The following is an 18,644-nucleotide window of genomic DNA, read 5'->3' as shown; positions in this document are numbered from 1 at the left end:
GATGGTGGTATATAAGAGGGAGAGAGAGAGCGAGAGAGAGAGAGAGAGAGAGAGAGAGAGAGATGAAGGAGGGGTGTTATTGTAGTCTACTGTATTTGATGGTGGTATATAAGAGGGAGAGAGAGAGAGAGAGACGAAGGAGGGGTGTTATTGTAGTCTACTGTATTTGATGGTGGTATATAAGAGAGAGAGAGAGAGAGAGGGACACGAAGGAGGGGTGTTATTGTAGTCTACTGTATTTGATGGTGGTATATAAGAGGGAGAGAGAGAGAGAGAGAGAGAGAGAGAGAGAGAGAGAGAGACGAAGGAGGGGTGTTATTGTAGCCTACTGTATTTGATGGTGGTATATAAGAGGGAGAGAGAGAGAGAGAGAGAGAGAGACGAAGGAGGGGTGTTATTGTAGTCTACTGTATTTGATGGTGGTATATAAGAGGGAGAGAGAGAGAGAGAGAGAGAGAGACGAAGGAGGGGTGTTATTGTAGTCTACTGTATTTGATGGTGGTATGGGGTACGAAAGTTCAGAGGGGACATATGAATAAAAAAATAAAAGTCATAGTTATGTCAAGATCACAACTTATTTATCTCATGATTACGACATAACAAAAGTTGTTTTGTAGAGATCACGAGATAATCAACAGTACCATGCATTATCCATTCATTTGTTCGGGTGCACGATAACCACCTCATCAAGTAGCCCTGTGGCTGCTTTGATCGCAATACACTTGTGGGGCATTTAAGCCCTGAATGATTCTACATGATGCCTCCAAGACCAGCCAATCGCATGCAAGGAACAACAAGGCTAACTCAGCTAGTCTTGTTAGCTTGCTAGCAAGCTAGCTTGTTATTTATGCTGGTTGTTAGCTTGCATAATTGATATGTGTATAATTATAAGGGACACTTCATGTTTTGTGGATAATATTTAAATTTACAGAGTGGGTGAGCCTCATTCCTGACAGGCTGATCACATTCAATAAGTCAAAATGCTGCCTCGTAAACTGTTTTATGGGTAATGCTCCTTGCAGGCAGATTAGCTGTCAAAGTGCTTTATTGGAAGATGCATATCTGATCCAGGGGATGAGCTCTATTCCTGGCAGGCTGATCACGTTCAATAGAAGCCTCAGAGGCTGATGTCAGGATGCTGCCTCGTAGGCTGTTTCATAGGTAAGGCTCCTTGCAGACAGCCTAGAAGGCAGCATCCTGATATATCAGCCTCTGAGGCTGTTTCATAGGTAAGGCTCCTTGCAGACAGCCTAGAAGGCAGCATCCTGATATATCAGCCTCTGAGGCTGCTGTTGAATCTTTACACCCGCCAGGAAAAGAGGGCACCCACTCTTGATCATATATATCATGTACTGACTGCTAATCTGCCTGCAAGGAGCTTTACCTATGAAACAGCCAACCAGGTAGAATCCGGACTCAGCCGCTGACTCTCTTCTTGAATCTGATCAGCCTTTCAGGAATGGAGCTCACCCACTCTGTAAATGTAAATATTATAGTATTTAAATTTTGAAGTTTCCCTTACAATTATACACATATTCATTATGCAAGCTAACAACCAGCATAGATAACAAGCTATCTAGCTATCTAGTTAACAAAACAACCTAGCTAAAAAGCTAGCTAGCTCGCTCGCTCACAAGACTAGCCAAGTTAGCTGCGTTGTTGCTTGCATGCGATTGGCTGTTGTCCTGTGGGGTGGCACACAGCATGGGAGACAGTGTTCTCCTCTCAGGCATCATTCAGGGCTTAAATGCCTCACGAGAGCTTAGCTCCCCCACAAGCTATTTACTCAAGGCAAGGGACATTTAGCTTGCTAACATTCTAACTTAGAAACTGATAATGCGCTACAAACACAAATGAAAGCATGATGTTAGCATGAAATGTACCATTCCTTAGTGTAGCATACAATGAAATCGTATGTGCTGATCCACTGTGGGCTGTGCCGCCTCAGCCTTACTATCAATCTAACACCAATACGTCCACTCAGCCTTACTATCAATCTAACATCAATACGTCCACTCCCATTTATAGAGTTTCTCATCATTTAGAAAAAAACAGCATTGTTATGTCGTGATCATGAGATAAATAAGTTGTGATCTCGACATAACGAAGGAATCATTTTGGGATTCATATATCCCCTCTGGACTTTTGTAGACACACCCTCACATCATTCGGTATATGGTTAGGGAAGCAGATCAAGCATACAGCAGATTCAAACCCTAATAGAATTGTGAACAATATTGATACTCGCCATAAAGTATAGAAAAAAATCTACTGTATCGATATAGTGTTTCTAATTAACAGACCTACTAAATCCACCTCTGACACTATCTGGTTTGCTGAGATTTCAACAGTAGTACTCTTTATAGTAGTCTAGCCTATGATAATAGTGTACTCTCCCAGTGTGTGTTGCCAACAGGGAAACACTGCTGATGTGGAAAAGAAGCAGAGCAAGCAGCAGTGGGCAATGCAGGAAACAGGAAACACATCCCCCTCTTTAAATAAACGTTTCTTTGTTTGTTTATCGAAGTCCTTTTCTGAATTCAGCGGGGGGGCATTTTTCACGTGAGACAGCTGGGCTTAGGGGACCGTGTAGCGCTCAGTAGCCTGAGACTTCCTCTCCAGTCCTGTCCTGTCCCAGACCTCTTTCTCTCCCTCTCTCTTCCCTGAAATGTGATGCTGGTGCTTTTCAGTAAAGCAGGCTGTTTTCTGCTGGCTTGCAATAGGAGCCTGCCGGGAGCCGATTCTGTGTAGAGTGTGTGTGTGTCAGTGTGTGTACCAGTACACAGGCAGGGGAAAGAGCCGTCAGTTTATCCAGCACTCCTTTTTCTCTCTATTTCCCCCTCCCTCCCTCCCTCTCTCCCTCCTTCCCTCCCACAAACCACACTCGCCAAGATAGAGGTCCCGCTTGGCGGTACACAGACAACCACTCAGCCCCTGATCCAGAGACAGCAGACGGAGAGAAGAGAGGGAGAAACGAGAGGACAAGAAATAGAGCGAGCGTCACATTCACGTTTGTTGTGGCTGCAGCGACAGAGAGGAGGACAAGAGAGGGAGAGAGAGAGAGAGAGAGAGAGAGAGAGAGGGGGAAGACGACAGATGAGTGTGTCCTTGAAAACTGCACCACAACTCTTTCAAGAAAGCCAGGAAGACTGTGAGTAACGTGCAACTCATCAGGGAAAGCGTGTGTGTGTGTGTGTGTGTGTGTGTGTGTGTGTGTGCGTGCGCGCGCACGTGTGTGTCCGTACATGCCTGTGTGCGTGCCCTAGTGTGTTTGTGTGTGTGTGTGTGAGTGTGTAGTGGTAAACCTGCTGCTCCTCCTCTGACCTGCCACGCTGGGAGTGCTTGCTGTTGGATGGACTACTATTGTTTCACTGCCTAGATGCTCATGACAGGGGATTATGGACAATACAAAACGCTGTATGGTTCAGGAGAAGCTGCCAAACTTGGTGTGTGTGTGTGTGCGTGTGTTTGTGTGTGTGTGCGTGTGTTTGTGTGTGTGTGCGTGCGTGTGTGTGCGTGTGTGTGTGTGTGTGTGTGCGTGCGTGCGTGTGTGTGTGCGTGTGTACAGTACAATGTGAGCAGTTTAGTACCATATCTTTTAAGTAGTTTTGAAATATGGTTTGTGATTGAGAGCTTACTAGTATTTGTAATATTTAATCCTCTATTGGCACTCTTATTGAAGCAAGTGTGCAATATTCTTACATACAGTATTTCAGTGTATCCCTTATCCGATTACTATATGCCAAAACATCAACCATACAATATACAGTATCCAGTATGCATGGTCTTAATTCTAGAAAATTAATTTAGATATCAAACCTATAAATACTACCTTTCTTCTGTGAACATCAGTGGTCAGCCTCAGAATCTAGCCAATGTTTGTTGTGTATATTTAGAATATCAGCAGATTCTCTGGAGCGATGTGATGTGAGGCCTTTTTCACCAGCCAATTGAGGTCACTCACTCAATAATTGAAAAAGTCAGTGGTCATCGGCCACATCTTTGGCCCATTCACAGTGAGCTGTGCCAGGTCAGATACACAGCGAGAGGGTGGGTGTCTGTAGCTAGCTGGTACACGACAGCAAGGCCACTTCTATTGAGGGGATAAGCAGGAATGATATCTGGAGAAATTACAGCTCTTGTTTAAGTGAATGAAGGTGTGTTTATTGCATTCTCATTGATACGACAGAATTCAAAATGAATCAGGATAGCTGGACCGCTGTACTTACAACGACAGTACTAAGAATCCAAATGCTTATTCTGAATGGCTGAATGGAGGGCTTGGAGGAAGCAACATGGCGTCCTAGCTCTGAAGTTGGCCAACATCTCTATATTCTATATCACTGTGCCCTCTGCTAACTTCCTCACAATGGGATATTCTGCTATGGATGAATATGTTTGCTTGGATGTATCCTCTGTGTCTATTTCGGCACTGAGACAAAGCTGCCCCTGAATGCTGATCTATGGTCAGTTTTGCGCCTCCCCCTTCTAATGGTTCAGTTTGTGTTTTGAAGAGGGTAAGCTGATCCTAGATCAGTGCCTAAAGGTAGGTTCCAGCTCGAGGCCTGTATGACGTGTGTTCCTATTAATACCCATGCAGAGGGAGAGATGCCACTGGCTGTCCACTGACACACACACACAAACACACACAGAGAGAGAGACTGCTAATCAGAGATCCACAGCCCTTAGGCAGCTGCAGTCCTCTCCCAGTGATGTATGCAGTGACATCACGTCAAGCAGGAAGTGAATTTAGAAGGAATCATGGCGATCTGAAGCACGCCGAGCGGGACGTTCTTTCTTACTTCCTTCCTTCCTTACGTTGTCTGTATCTATCCTTCAGTCTCTCTCTCCTGCTCCATCTCTTGCTCTTTTGCTGAGTATTAAGTGAAAGTAACTATTTAGGATTTCTCTCCGATTGTTTGAAGTCGTGTGTTTGTCCAGTCTATCTCTCTGTTCTCTCTAAGCCTGTATTTACTTCTAATCCAGGCTTTGCTTCTGGCAACAAAAACCAAGTCAAATCCTGTAGACTTAGACCCAGGCTGATCCAATCATTATTATTCCACTGCCATAATGTAGCCATCAACTTCAGGTCCCTTCCTCCTCCCCCTCGTAAAAATGTATTCCTGTGCATGGTGGAGTGTGTGTGTGTGTGTGTGTGTGTGTGTGTGTGTGTGTGTGTGTGTAGTACAGCAGGATTTGACTGCGTGGTTGGGAGAAGACCCTGTGCATTAATGTAGCGGGATAGACCCACGTTTGATTTTCTTTCACGTTTGATTTTCTTTCCCATGAAGTCGCCCATCATCTTAATGACATGACCAGAGCCGGTCAGATCTGCATGAATTCATTGGCTTGAATAGAACCATTTAGAAGCTTAATTCCATGGATTAGTGGTGCTCTGGATTAAACCCACGTTCTTTTTCTCCCCTTCCACTCTCCTGTGAGGGACCACTTTTAGTTCTCAGTTCCAAGTACACTTTTAACAAGCCGTTAAGTGTAGGATTATTACCATGGGATGCAGTTCCAAGTACACTAACATTAAAATCAAACATATTGTGTGCATTTACCCTCTATTACACTATGTTTCGGTATGTTTCGCTGTTTCGCTATACTGTACTGTGCATCCTCTCCTTTCCTCTCTGTAAAGTGTAGTATAGTGAAAGAGTGTAACACCCAGCCTAGATTGTTAGCCGATCGATAGCTATAGATTATCTCATTGGAAGCCATTAGTTATGGGTTTTATAAAGCTAATAATTTATTGTGTGTAATCTTGCAGAAAATGACATTTGGACTTGTGTACAGTGTTTTGGTTAGAAACCTTTTTTTCTCATTCACCAGCTGCCAGTCTTGGGATCCTCCTTTTATTCTCTCACAGGGAGAGAGTTTTTAGAGTAGAATCAAATATAAATACTTTGTTTTCTGCTGCTCTCTGAGTTTGGGGCCTACCGATCTCCACAAGGATGAGGATAAGGCTGGTTGTGGTTTGTCTGTCTCTTAAGTGAGAGCCATAGTGTTTAACCTGTGTGTGTGTGTGTGTGTGTGTGTGTGTGTGTGTGTGTGTGTGTGTGTGTGTGTGTGTGTGTGTGTGTGTGTGTGTGTGTGTGTGTGTGTGTGTGTGTGTGTGTGTGTGTGTGTGTGTGTGTGTGTGTGTGTGTGATGGAGAAAGCCCCTAGGTGGTGTGCTGAGTGCCCGTGCAGGTTGCTCTGGTAATTGTTGATACCATCATGCCCCTCTGAGTTCTGACAAAAAGCCCTTCAATAAACTTCCTACAATATAATTCTGGGCCGGCCTATACACACAATGCACATTAGGCTTGGGACGCCACGTTGACTAAATCCTTTATTGGTAAAGGTACTGAGTGGCGTTAATACCTTAAGAGTGATGGTGTGTATATAAAGACTGATGGTGTATATAAAGACTGATGGTGTGTATATAAAGACTGATGGTGATTATAAAGACTGATGGTGTGTATATAAAGACTGATGGTGTATATAAAGACTGATGGTGTGTATATAAAGACTGATGGTGTGTATATAAAGACTGATGGTGTATATAAAGTCTGATGGTGTGTATAAAGACTGATGGTGTGTATATAAAGACTGATGGTGTATATAAAGACTGATGGTGTATATAAAGACTGATGGTGTGTATATAAAGACTGATGGTGTGTATATAAAGACTGATGGTGTATATAAAGACTGATGGTGTATATAAAGACTGATGGTGTGTATATAAAGACTGATGGTGTATATAAAGTCTGATGGTGTATATAAAGACTGATGGTGTATATAAAGACTGATGGTGTGTATATAAAGACTGATAGTGTGTATATAAAGACTGATGGTGTATATAAAGACTGATGGTGTGAATAAAGACTGATGGTTTTTATATAAAGACTGATGGTGTATATAAAGACTGATGGTGTTTATATAAAGACTGTTTGTGTTTTTATAAAGACTTATGGTGTATATAAAGACTGATGGTGTGTATATAAAGACTGATGGTGTGTATATAAAGACTGATGGTGTGTATATAAAGACTGATGGTGTATATAAAGACTGATGGTGTGTATATAAAGACTGATGGTGTGTATAAAGACTGATGGTGTATATAAAGACTGATGGTGTATATAAAGTCTGATGGTGTGTATATAAAGTCTGATGGTGTATATAAAGACTGACGGTGTATATAAAGACTGATGGTGTGTATATAAAGACTGATAGTGTGTATATAAAGACTGATGGTGTGTATAAAGACTGATGGTGTATATAAAGACTGATGGTGTATATAAAGTCTGATGGTGTGTATATAAAGTCTGATGGTGTATATAAAGACTGACGGTGTATATAAAGACTGATGGTGTGTATATAAAGACTGATAGTGTGTATATAAAGACTGATGGTGTGTATATAAAGACTGATGGTGTGTATATAAAGACTGATGGTGTGTATATAAAGACTGATAGTGTGTATATAAAGACTGATGGTGTATATAACGACTGATGGTGTGTATATAAAGACTGATGGTGTGTATATAAAGACTTATGGTGTATATAAAGACTGATGGTGTGAATAAAGACTGATGGTTTTTATATAAAGACTGATGGTGTATATAAAGACTGATGGTGTTTATATAAAGAATGATGGTGTGTATATAAAGACTGATGGTGTGTATAAAGACTAATGGTGTTTATATAAAGACTGATGGTGTTTATATAAAGACTGATGGTGTTTATATAAAGACTGATGGTGTGGATATAATGACTGATGGTGTTTGTTCTTCACTGTTTGCCCTTTTCTTGTGGCAGCAGGTCACAAATCTTGCTGCTGTGATGGCACACTGTGTTATTTTACCCAGTAGATATGGGAGTTGATCAAAATTGGAATTGTTTTCGAATTCTTTGCGGGTCTTTGTGGAAATATGTGTCTCTAATATGGTCATACATTTGGCAGGGGTTAGGAAGTGCAGCTCAGTTTCCACCTCATTTTGTGGGCAGTATGCACATAGCCAATCTTCTCTTGAGAGCCAGATCTGTCTATGGCGGCCTTTCTCAATAGCAAGGCTATGCTCCATGTGTCTGCACATTCCAGTCTGCTTTGTTTTTTTGTTCATTCTTTCCAATGTGTCAAGTAATTATCTTTTTGTTTTCTCATGACTTGATTTGGTCTAATTGTGTTTCTGTCCTGGGGCTCTGTGGGGTCTGTTTGTGCTCGTGAACAGAGCACCAGGACCAACTTGCTTAGGGGGCTTTTCTTCAGGTTCATTTCTCTGTATGTGAAGGCTTTGTTATTAAAAGTTTTGGAAATGCTTCCTTTTAGGTGGTTGTAGAATTTAAAGTCTGTTTTCTGGATTTTGATCATTAGCGGGTATCGGCCTAATTCTGCTCTGCATGTATTATGTTGTACAAAGAATATTTTTGCAAAAGTCTCAATTTGGGGTTTGTCACATTCTGTGAATTCTTGGTTGGTGAGCGGACCCCCAGACCTCACAACCGTTTAGGACCCCCAGACCTCACAACCGTTTAGGACCCCCAGACCTCACAACCGTTTAGGACCCCCAGACCTCACAACCGTTTAGGACCCCCAGACCTCACAACCGTTTAGGACCCCCAGACCTCACAACCGTTTAGGGCAATGGGTTATAGAACTGATTCAAGTGTTTTTGGCCAGATCCTAATTGGTATGGCAAATTTTATGTTCCTTTTGATGGCCTAGAAGACATTTCTTGCATTTCTTGTCTCTCAGATAGTTACATCGTTGTGGAAGTTACCTGTGGAACTAATGTTTAGGCCGAGGTAGGTATAGTTTTTTGTGTGCGCTCTCTCCCCCTCTGTCCCCATTCTCTCTCTCTGTCTCTCTCTCGCTCTTTCTCTCCCAAATAAAGGGTATCGTGAATGTAGCATATTTCGCTTTAGTTCTCATTGGGGAAATATATAGATGTTTTCACTCCAACAGGTCTCTCCACCAACATATAAAGCTGCCATATGTGACTTGTTGGATGACCAGACCGAAGTCAGATAGAAATATGTGTTATTGTTCTGTCATTCTCATTGAAGGCAAGAAGTGTTAGATCCGTTTATGCATCTTTTACTTTCAGTTTTGTACACCAGCTTAAAACAGCTAAAAATACAATATTTTTGGTTATAGAAAATATATTTCGCAGCGGTTTAGATGATACACTGATTCCCTAAACTATACTTGCTTGTTTTGTCACATAAACTGAAATTAGGTGAACTATTAGAGTTTTAACAACCAGGAAATGGCAGTGTGATTTCTGCATAGTGCATTTTTAACATGGCTTCCCCTGATTTGCAGAGCAGCTTTTGTTTTGCTGTGTAAATGAAAATTGCTAATCAATTTTACTCCTTATTTCATGGCACGTAGTTCCCGGCCCTCCCCCGCCAGCTGTCAGAGCAGCCCCACGCTGAAAGCTTCATTAGCCGGGACACGTTTAGCTCTCAGCGCTACCCCGGCACTCCAGAAGAGCACACTATTTATGCAGGTAACAGAGGTCAGAGGTGGAATCACGGACAAATGGACAGGGAAGTTATAAAGCTCCTACATATCCAGCTAGTAGCTCTCTCTCTCTGTCTCTCTCTCTCTCTCTCTCTCTCTCTCTCTCTCTCTCTCTCTCTCTCTCTCTCTCTCTCTCTCTCTCTCGCTAGTCTCTCGCTCTTTCTGTTGTTCTTCCTCTTCATCTCTACCTCTCTTTCTCTAGCCCTTTTTCTCTCTCCCTCTTCTCTCCTTTTCCATCCTTCCCTCTCTATCCTCACCCTTTACATCTTTCTCTCTCTGAGCGCTAGACAGTGTCATAAGGATAGATTAATTGGTTCTGTTGGAGAGTAGAACACTATGTTCCAACACTGTTAACAACTATGCTGCCTTCATCCTCTCTCTTTCTCTCTCTTTCTCTATTTCAGTCTCTCTCGCTTTCTCTCTCTTTCTCTCTGTCTTTTTATCTCTCTTTCTGTCTCTCTTTCTCGCTCTCTACCTCGCCGTCTCTCTCTCTGCCCCTTTCTTGATCTTTCTGTATGTGTATATTCTCTAACCTGACACCACCTGTCATATGAAGACAAGAGAGAGAGAGAGAGAGAGAGGGAGATAAAAACAAAGAGAGAGAGAAACAGACAGAGGGGAGGGGAGAGACGGAGAGGGAGATACAGAGAAAGAGAGAGAGAAACAGACAGAGGGGAGGGGAGAGACGGAGAGGGAGATACAGAGAAAGAGAGAGAGAAACAGACAGAGGGGAGGGGAGAGACGGAGAGGGAGATACAGAGAAAGAGAGAGAGAAACAGACAGAGGGGAGGGGAGAGACGGAGAGGGAGATACAGAGAAAGAGAGAGAGAAACAGACAGAGGGGAGGGGAGAGACGGAGAGGGAGATACAGAGAAAAAGAGAGAGAAACAGACAGAGGGGAGGGAGAGACGGAGAGGGAGATACAGAGAAAGAGAGAGAGAAACAGACAGAGGGGAGGGAGAGACGGAGAGGGAGATACAGAGAAAGAGAGAGAGAAACAGACAGAGGGGAGGGGAGAGACGGAGAGGGAGATACAGAGAAAGAGAGAGAGAAACAGACAGAGGGAGGGAGAGACGGAGAGGGAGATACAGAGAAAGAGAGAGAGAAACAGACAGAGGGGGGGAGAGACGGAGAGGGAGATACAGAGAAAGAGAGAGAGAAACAGACAGAGGGGAGGGGAGAGACGGAGAGGGAGATACAGAGAAAGAGAGAGAGAAACAGACAGAGGGGAGGGGAGAGACGGAGAGGGGAGATACAGAGAAAGAGAGAGAGAAACAGACAGAGGGGAGGGGAGAGACGGAGAGGGAGATACAGAGAAAGAGAGAGAGAAACAGACAGAGGGGAGGGAGAGACGGAGAGGGAGATACAGAGAAAGAGAGAGAGAAACAGACAGAGGGGAGGGGAGAGACGGAGAGGGAGATACAGAGAAAGAGAGAGAGAAACAGACAGAGGGGAGGGGAGAGACGGAGAGGGAGATACAGAGAAAGAGAGAGAGAAACAGACAGAGGGGAGGGGAGAGACGGAGAGGGAGATACAGAGAAAGAGAATGAGAAAGAGAGAGAGACAAACAAACCAAAACAAAGGCAAAATCTTCTCATGCTTTGTTGATTTCATAAAAGCTTTCAACTGAATTTGGTATGAGGGTCTGCTATACAAATTGATGGAAAGTGGTGTTGGGGGAAAAATATACTACATTATCAAATCCATGTACACAAACAACAAGTGTGTGGTTAAAATTGGTAAAAAATGAACACATTTCTTTCCACAGGGCCGGGGGCTGAGTCAGGAATTCAGCTTAAGCCCCACCCTCTTCAACATATATATCAACATATTGGTGAGGGCACTAGAACAGTCTGCAGCACTCAGCCTCACACTACTAGAATCTGAGGTCAAATGTCTACTGTTTGCTGATGATCTGGTGCTTCTGTCCCCAACCAAGGAAGGCCTACAGCAGCACCTAGATCTTCTGCACAGATTCTGACAGACCTGGGCCTGACAGTAAATCCCAGTAAGACCAAAATAATGGTGTTCCAAACAAGTACAGTTGCCAGGACCAAAAATACAAATTCCATCTAGACATTGTTGCCCTAGAGCACACAAAACACTGTACAAACCTCGGCCTAAACATCAGCGCCACAGGTTACTTCCATAAAGCTGTGAACGATCTGAGAGACAAGGCAAGAAGGGCCTTCTATGCCATAAAAAGGAACATAAAATTCGACATACCAATTAGGATCTGACTAAAAAAATGATTGAATCAGATATAGAACCTATTGCCCTTTATGGTTGTGAGGTCTGGGGGCTGCTCACCAACCAAATATCTGGAAAAATATCCTCCTTGTACAATGTAAAACACCAAATAAGGCAAGCAGGGCCGAATTAGGCCGATACCCGCTAATTATCAAAACCCAGAAAAAATACAAATTCTACAACCACCTAAGAGGAAGCAATTCCCAAACCTTCCATAACAAATCCATCACCTACAGAGAGATGATCCTGGACAAGAGCCCCTTAAGAAAGCTGGTCTTGGGGCTCTGTTCACAAACAGACGCCACAGAGCCCCACGACAGCAACACAATTAGACCCAACCAAATCATGAGAAAACAAAAATAAAATTACTTGACACATTGGAAAGAATTTACAAAAAAAAAAGGAACAAATTAGAATGCTTTTTGTCCCTAAACGTATAGTACACTGACTGACCCAAACCCAGACCCTTCCTAACTTCCTGTAAAATGTATGACCATATTAGAGACACATATTTCCCTCAGATTACACAGACCCACAAAGAATTTTGATAAACTCCCATGTATACTGGGTGAAATACCACAGTGTGCAATCTCATCAGCAATATTTGTGACCTGTTACAAGAAAAGGGCAACCAGTGAAGAACTAACACATTTGTTAATACAACCTATATTTATGTTTTATTTATATTTCCCTTTTGTTCTTTACCTATTTACACATCATTACAACTCTGTAAATATACACAACATGACATTTGAAATGTCTTATTTTTGGAACTTCAGTGAGTGTAATATTTACTGTTATTTTTTATTGTTTATTTTATTATTATCTGTTTTGCCTGTTTGGGTTTGTAAACATATGTTTCCTATACCAATAAAGCCATTCAATTGAATTGAATTGAGAGAGACAAAGAGAGAATGAGAGAGAGAGAGAGAGAGAGAGAGAAAGAGAGAGAGAGAGAGAGAGAGAGAGAGAGAGAGAGAGAGAGAGAGAGAGAGAGAGAAAGAGAGAGAGAGAGAGAGAGAGAGAGAGAGAGAGAGAAAGAGAGAGAGAGAGAGAGAGAGAAAGAGAAAGATTGAGAGAGAGGCATACAACATATATCACCCTATTCATTCCATCACAGTTTCACTAAACAGGGTTTGTGTGAGTGTGTACAGTTCGGCCTAGTTTGGCCTGGTTGTTTGATTGGTCATCTCTTGTTTTCCAGTACTGTTTTGTGGGAAACTCTTTCAGACCCTAAGCTGCCTCTTAATCTACACCTTTGTTGAATCTCATATTATTTCTGAAAAGTAGGATGCATGCAATTGTTCATGAATATTTCCCAATGTACTGTAGTTGTGCATCCTTGTGTCCTTCTCCTCCTGTCCTTTCGTCACTGAAAAGGTCAGAGGATGCGAGGAAACGTGGAAATCAGGGTCAATGGAAACGGGATGCAGTTGTAACAAATTAGTTTTTAAAAACTTTCTCCATCATGTTTGACCATGGAGCTAACTTGACCACGAACCAGTTTTGACCATTAACCTATCATGGTCAGAGTCATGATGACAACAGCTCTACTGAATCTTAACATCACAGCTGCTATGAAATACTTCATGGTCAACCCAACCTCTCTCACATGTCCCTCCTCCCTCCCTCCGTCCTGGTGACCCCAGTGAGTCGGTTGGTTCCTCCGTCCCCTATAAATACCACCGTGACCGTCTTGTTACCCTGCTCCCTGGTGTCTGGTTGCCACTTGAGGCCTATTTATAATGTCCCCCCAGTGATAAGACATGCCGGTCTTAAATCAGGGGGGAGTTGCTGTGTGTGTGTGTGAGGTTGTGAGGGGGTGTGGATAGGTGTGTTGTGTGTGTCATATTTTCCCTTGGCTCTGCCTTGGAACGGGGTCAGATGGGGTGAGGTAGCTGTGTGTGTGTGTGTGTGTGTGTGTGTGTGTGTGTGTGTGTGTGTGTGTGTGTGTGTGTGTGTGTGTGTGTGTGTGTGTGTGTGTGTGTGTGTGTGTGTGTGTGTGTGAGTGATGTCCAGGTTGTTAATAGCTCCTGGCTTTAGCCCCTGTGTATCGCGTCTCAGCACTAGTATTTTCATTGAAACCCGAGTGCGGCCACCTATCATGTGTATTTACATATAAATATAAATATATATAAATATCTGTGTGAGGTATTGAGAGACTGAGGAGTGAGGCCTTTTTCCGTTGGCGTTTCCCAGGACACACACAAAGACACACAAACACCACACGCGCACACCTTTACCAGCCCAAGGTCTGTGTGTGTGTGTGAGTTTGTGTGAGTGTGTGAGTGTCTGTGTGTGAGTGTGTGTGTGTTTGTGTGTGTGTTAGTGTGTGTGTTTGTATTTATGTCCGTGAAGGTTGATGGAGGTGTAAGGGGGATGGAGGGGTAAGGGGGATGGAGGGGTAAGGGGGGTGGAGGGGTAAGGGGGATGGAGGGGTACATTTACATGTTACATTTAAGTCATTTAGCAGACGCTCTTATCCAGAGCGACTTACAAATTGGTGCATTCACCTTATGACATCCAGTGGAACAGTAGTGCATCTAGTTTGTTTGTTCCACCATTGGGGGGCCAGAGCAGCGAACAGTTTTGACTGGGCTGAGCGGGAACTGTACTTCCTCAGTGGTAGGGAGGCGAGCAGGCCAGAGGTGGATGAACGCAGTGCCCTTGTTTGGGTGTAGGGCCTGATCAGAGCCTGGAGGTACTGAGGTGCCGTTCCCCTCACAGCTCCGTAGGCAAGCACCATGGTCTTGTAGCGGATGCGAGCTTCAACTGGAAGCCAGTGGAGAGAGCGGAGGAGCGGGGTGACATGAGAGAACTTGGGAAGGTTGAACACCAGACGGGCTGCGGCGTTCTGGATGAGTTGTAGGGGTTTAATGGCACAGGCAGGGAGCCCAGCCAACAGCGAGTTGCAGTAATCCAGACGGGAGATGACGAGTGCCTGGATTAGGACCTGCGCCGCTTCCTGTGTGAGGCAGGGTCGTACTCTGCGGATGTTGTAGGGGGATGGAGGGGTAAGGGGGGATGGAGGGGTAAGGGGGATGGAGGGATAAGGGGGATGGAGGGGTAAGGTGGGATGGTAAGGTGGGATGGAGGGGTAAGGGGGATGGAGGGGTAAGGGGATGGAGGGATAAGGGGGATGGAGGGGTAAGGGGGATGGAGGGTAAGGGGATGGAGGGGTAAGGGGATGGAGGTGTAAAAGGGGGATGGAGGGATAAGGGGGATGGAGGGGTAAGGGGGATGGAGGGGTAAGGGAGGATGGAGGGATAAGGGGGATGGAGGGGTAAGGGGGATGGAGGGATAAGGGGGATGGAGGGGTAAGGGGGATGGAGGGATAAGGGGGATGGAGGGGTAAGGGGATGGAGGGGTAAGGGGGATGGAGGGGTAAGAGGATGGAGGGAAAGGAGAGAGAGGGGAGATGGAAGGAAAGGAGAGAGAGGGGAGATGGAAGTAAAGGAGAGAGAGGGGAGATGGAGGGAAAGGAGAGAGAGGAGAGATTGAGGGAAAGGAAAGAGAGGGGAGATGGAGAGAGAGGGGAGATGGAGGGAAAGGAAAGAGAGTGGAGATGGAGAGAGGGGAGATGGAGAGAGAGGGGAGATGGAAGGAAAGGAGAGAGAGAGGAGATGGAAGGAAAGGAGAAAGAGGGAGATGGAAGGAAAGGAGAGAGAGGGGAGATTGAGGGACAGGAAAGAGAGGGGAGATGGAGAGGAGAGGGGAGATGGAAGGAAAGGAGGGAGAGGGGGAGATGGAAGGAAAGAAGAGAGAGGAGAGATTGAGGGAAAGGAAAGAGAGGGGGAGATGGAGAGAGAGGGAGATGGAAGGAAAGGAGAGAGAGGGAGATGGAAGGAAATAAGAGAGAGGAGAGATTGAGGGAAAGGAAAGAGAGGGGAGATGGAGAGAGAGGGGAGATTGAGAGAGAGGGGAGATGGAGGGAAAGGAAAGAGAGGGGAGATGGAGAGAGAGGGGAGAGGGAGAGAGAGGGGAGATGGAGGGAGAGGAAAGAGAGTGGAGATGGAGAGAGGGAGATGGAGAGAGAGGGGATATGGAAGTAAAGGAGAGAAAGGGGAGATGGAGAGAGGGAGATGGAAGGAAAGGAGAGAGAGGGGAGATGGAAGGAAAGGAGAAAAGAGGGGAGATGGAAGGAAAGGAGAGAGAGAGGGAGATTGAGGGACAGGAAAGAGGGGAGATGGAGAGAGGGGAGATGGAAGGAAAGGAGAGAGAGGGGAGATGGAAGGAAAGAAGAGAGAGGAGAGATTGAGGGAAAGGAAAGAGAGGGGAGATGGAGAGAGAGGGGAGATGGAAGGAAAGGAGAGAGAGGGGAGATGGAAGGAAAGAAGAGAGAGGAGAGATTGAGGGAAAGGAAAGAGAGGGGAGATGGAGAGAGAGGGAGATGGAGGGAAAGGAAAGAGAGGGAGATGGAGAGAGAGGGAGAGGGAGAGAGAGGGGAGATGGAGGGAAAGGAAAGAGAGGGGAGATTGAGAGAGAGGGAGATGGAGGGAAAGGAAAGAGAGGGAGATGGAGAGAGAGGGGAGAGGGAGAGAGAGGGGAGATGGAGGGAAAGGAGAGAGAGGGGAGATGGGGGGAAAGGAGAGAGAGGGGAGATGGAGGGAAAGGAGAGAGAGGGGAGATGGAGGGAAAGGAGATCTGTGCTGTTCTGATCTGCTTCCTCCTCCAACCCTCTCTCCTACTTACCTTTATAACTAGTTACCACTATCACTAGCTCTCTGTCTGTCTCTCTCTGTCCTGGTTCTCTTCCACTTGCCCCTAGGTCAGAGGTTACCATGGTGGTCACCATGACAATCCTGGGTGAGTTACATCTGCCGGTGGGGGAGTGAGGGTTGTACAGACAGGGGTGATGGTTAGGGAGTGACTGAGGTTGGACAGACAGGGGTGATGGTTAGGTTGTGAGTGGGGTTGGACAGACTGGGGTGATGGTTAGGGAGTGAGTGGGGTTGGACAGACGGGGGTGATGGTTAGAGAGTGACTGCGGTTGGACAGACAGGGGTGATGGTTATGGAGTGAGTGGGGTTGGACACACTGGGGTGATGGTTAGGGAGTGACTGCGGTTGGACAGACAGGGGTGATGGTTAGGGAGTGACTGGGGTTGGACAGACAGGGGTGATGGTTACGGAGTGACTGGGGTTGGACAGACAGGGGTGATGGTTAGGGAGTTATTGGGGTTGGACAGACAGGGGTGATGGTTACGGAGTGACTGGTGTTGTACACACAGGGGTGATGGTTACGGAGTGACAGGGGTTGGACAGACAGTGGTGATGGTTAGGCAGTGACTGGGGTTGGACAGACAGGGGTGATGGTTACGGAGTGACAGGGGTTGGACAGACAGCGGTGATGGTTACGGAGTGACTGGGGTTGGACAGACAGGGTGATGGTTACGGAGTGACAGGGGTTGGACAGACAGGGGTAATGGTTAGGCAGTGACTGGGGTTGGACAGACAGGGGTGATGGTTACGGAGTGACAGGGTTGGACAGACAGCGGTGATGGTTACGGAGTGACTGGGGTTGGACAGACAGGGTGATGGTTACGGAGTGACAGGGGTTGGACAGACAGGGGTGATGGTTAGGCAGTGACTGGGGTTGGACAGACAGGGGTGATGGTTACGGAGTGACAGGGGTTGGACAGACAGCGGTGATGGTTACGGAGTGACTGGGGTTGGACAGACAGGGTGATGGTTACGGAGTGACAGGGGTTGGACAGACAGGGGTAATGGTTAGGCAGTGACTGGGGTTGGACAGACAGGGGTGATGGTTAGGTTGTGAGTGGGGTTGGACACACTGGGGTGATGGTTAGGGAGTGAGTGGGGTTGGACAGACAGGGGTGATGGTTAGGGAGTGGCTGGGGTTGTACAGACAGGGGTGATGGTTAGTGAGTGACTGGGGTTAGACAGACAGGGGTGATGGTTAGGTTGTGAGTGGGGTTGGACAGACAGGGGTGATGGTTAGGGAGTGACTGAGGTTGGACAGACAGGGGTGATGGTTAGGGAGTGACTGGGGTTGGACTGACAGGGGTGATGGTTACGGAGTGACTGGGGTTGGACAGACAGGGGTGATGGTTAGGGAGTGACTGGGGTTGGACAGACAGGGGTGATGGTTAGGGAGTGAGTGGGGTTGGACAGACAGGGGTGATGGTTAGGGAGTGACTGGGGTTGGACAGACAGGGGTGTTGGTTAGAGAGTGACTGAGGTTGGACAGACAGGGGTGATGGTTAGGGAGTGAGTGGGGTTGGACAGACAGGGGTGATGGTTAGGGAGTGACTGGGGTTGGACAGACAGGGGTGATGGTTAGAGAGTGACTGAGGTTGGACAGACAGGGGTGATGGTTAGGGAGTGAGTGGGGTTGGACAGACAGGGGTGATGGTTAGGGAGTGACTGAGGTTGGACAGACAGGGGTGATGGTTAGGGAGTGACTGGGGTTGGACAGACAGGGGTGATGGTTAGGGAGTGAGTGGGGTTGGACAGACAGGGGTGATGGTTAGGGAGTGACTGGGGTTGGACAGACAGGGGTGATGGTTAGAGAGTGACTGGGGTTGGACAGACAGGGGTGATGGTTAGGGAGTGACTGGGGTTGGACAGACAGGGGTGATGGTTAGGGAGTGACTGGGGTTGGACAGACAGGGGTGATGGTTAGAGAGTGACTGGGGTTGGATAGACAGGGGTGATGGTTAGGGAGTGACTGGGGTTGGACAGACAGGGGTGATGGTTATGGAGTGACTGGGGTTGGACTGACAGGGGTTATGGTTAGGGAGTGACTGGGAGAAATGCTGGGTGAGTGGAGAGGTAGTCAGTGTAAAACCAGATGCCAGGCTGTCTGTACCTACAGTATATTCACTATTTAGTGGACAGCATAAGGGATGAGAGAGAGAGA

The 18,644-nt window shown here is 46.0% G+C and overlaps 1 protein-coding gene across 1 annotated transcript in view; it reads left to right on the top strand.

Annotated features, from left to right (window-relative positions):
- The first annotated feature begins 2,798 nt into the window (after nt 1-2,798).
- LOC115125136 (estrogen-related receptor gamma-like) overlaps nt 2,799-18,644 on the top strand; it is a 331,310-nt gene continuing 315,464 nt past the window's right edge. The window contains exon 1 of the mRNA XM_065004291.1: nt 2,799-3,151. The gene's annotated coding sequence lies outside the window, so the exon portion shown is untranslated. The remainder of the gene's footprint in view (nt 3,152-18,644) is intronic.

Source organism: Oncorhynchus nerka, linkage group LG18, assembly GCF_034236695.1.
Source record: "Oncorhynchus nerka isolate Pitt River linkage group LG18, Oner_Uvic_2.0, whole genome shotgun sequence".
NCBI lineage: Eukaryota > Metazoa > Chordata > Actinopteri > Salmoniformes > Salmonidae > Oncorhynchus > Oncorhynchus nerka.
This window is presented reverse-complemented; position numbering and strand designations above follow the sequence as displayed.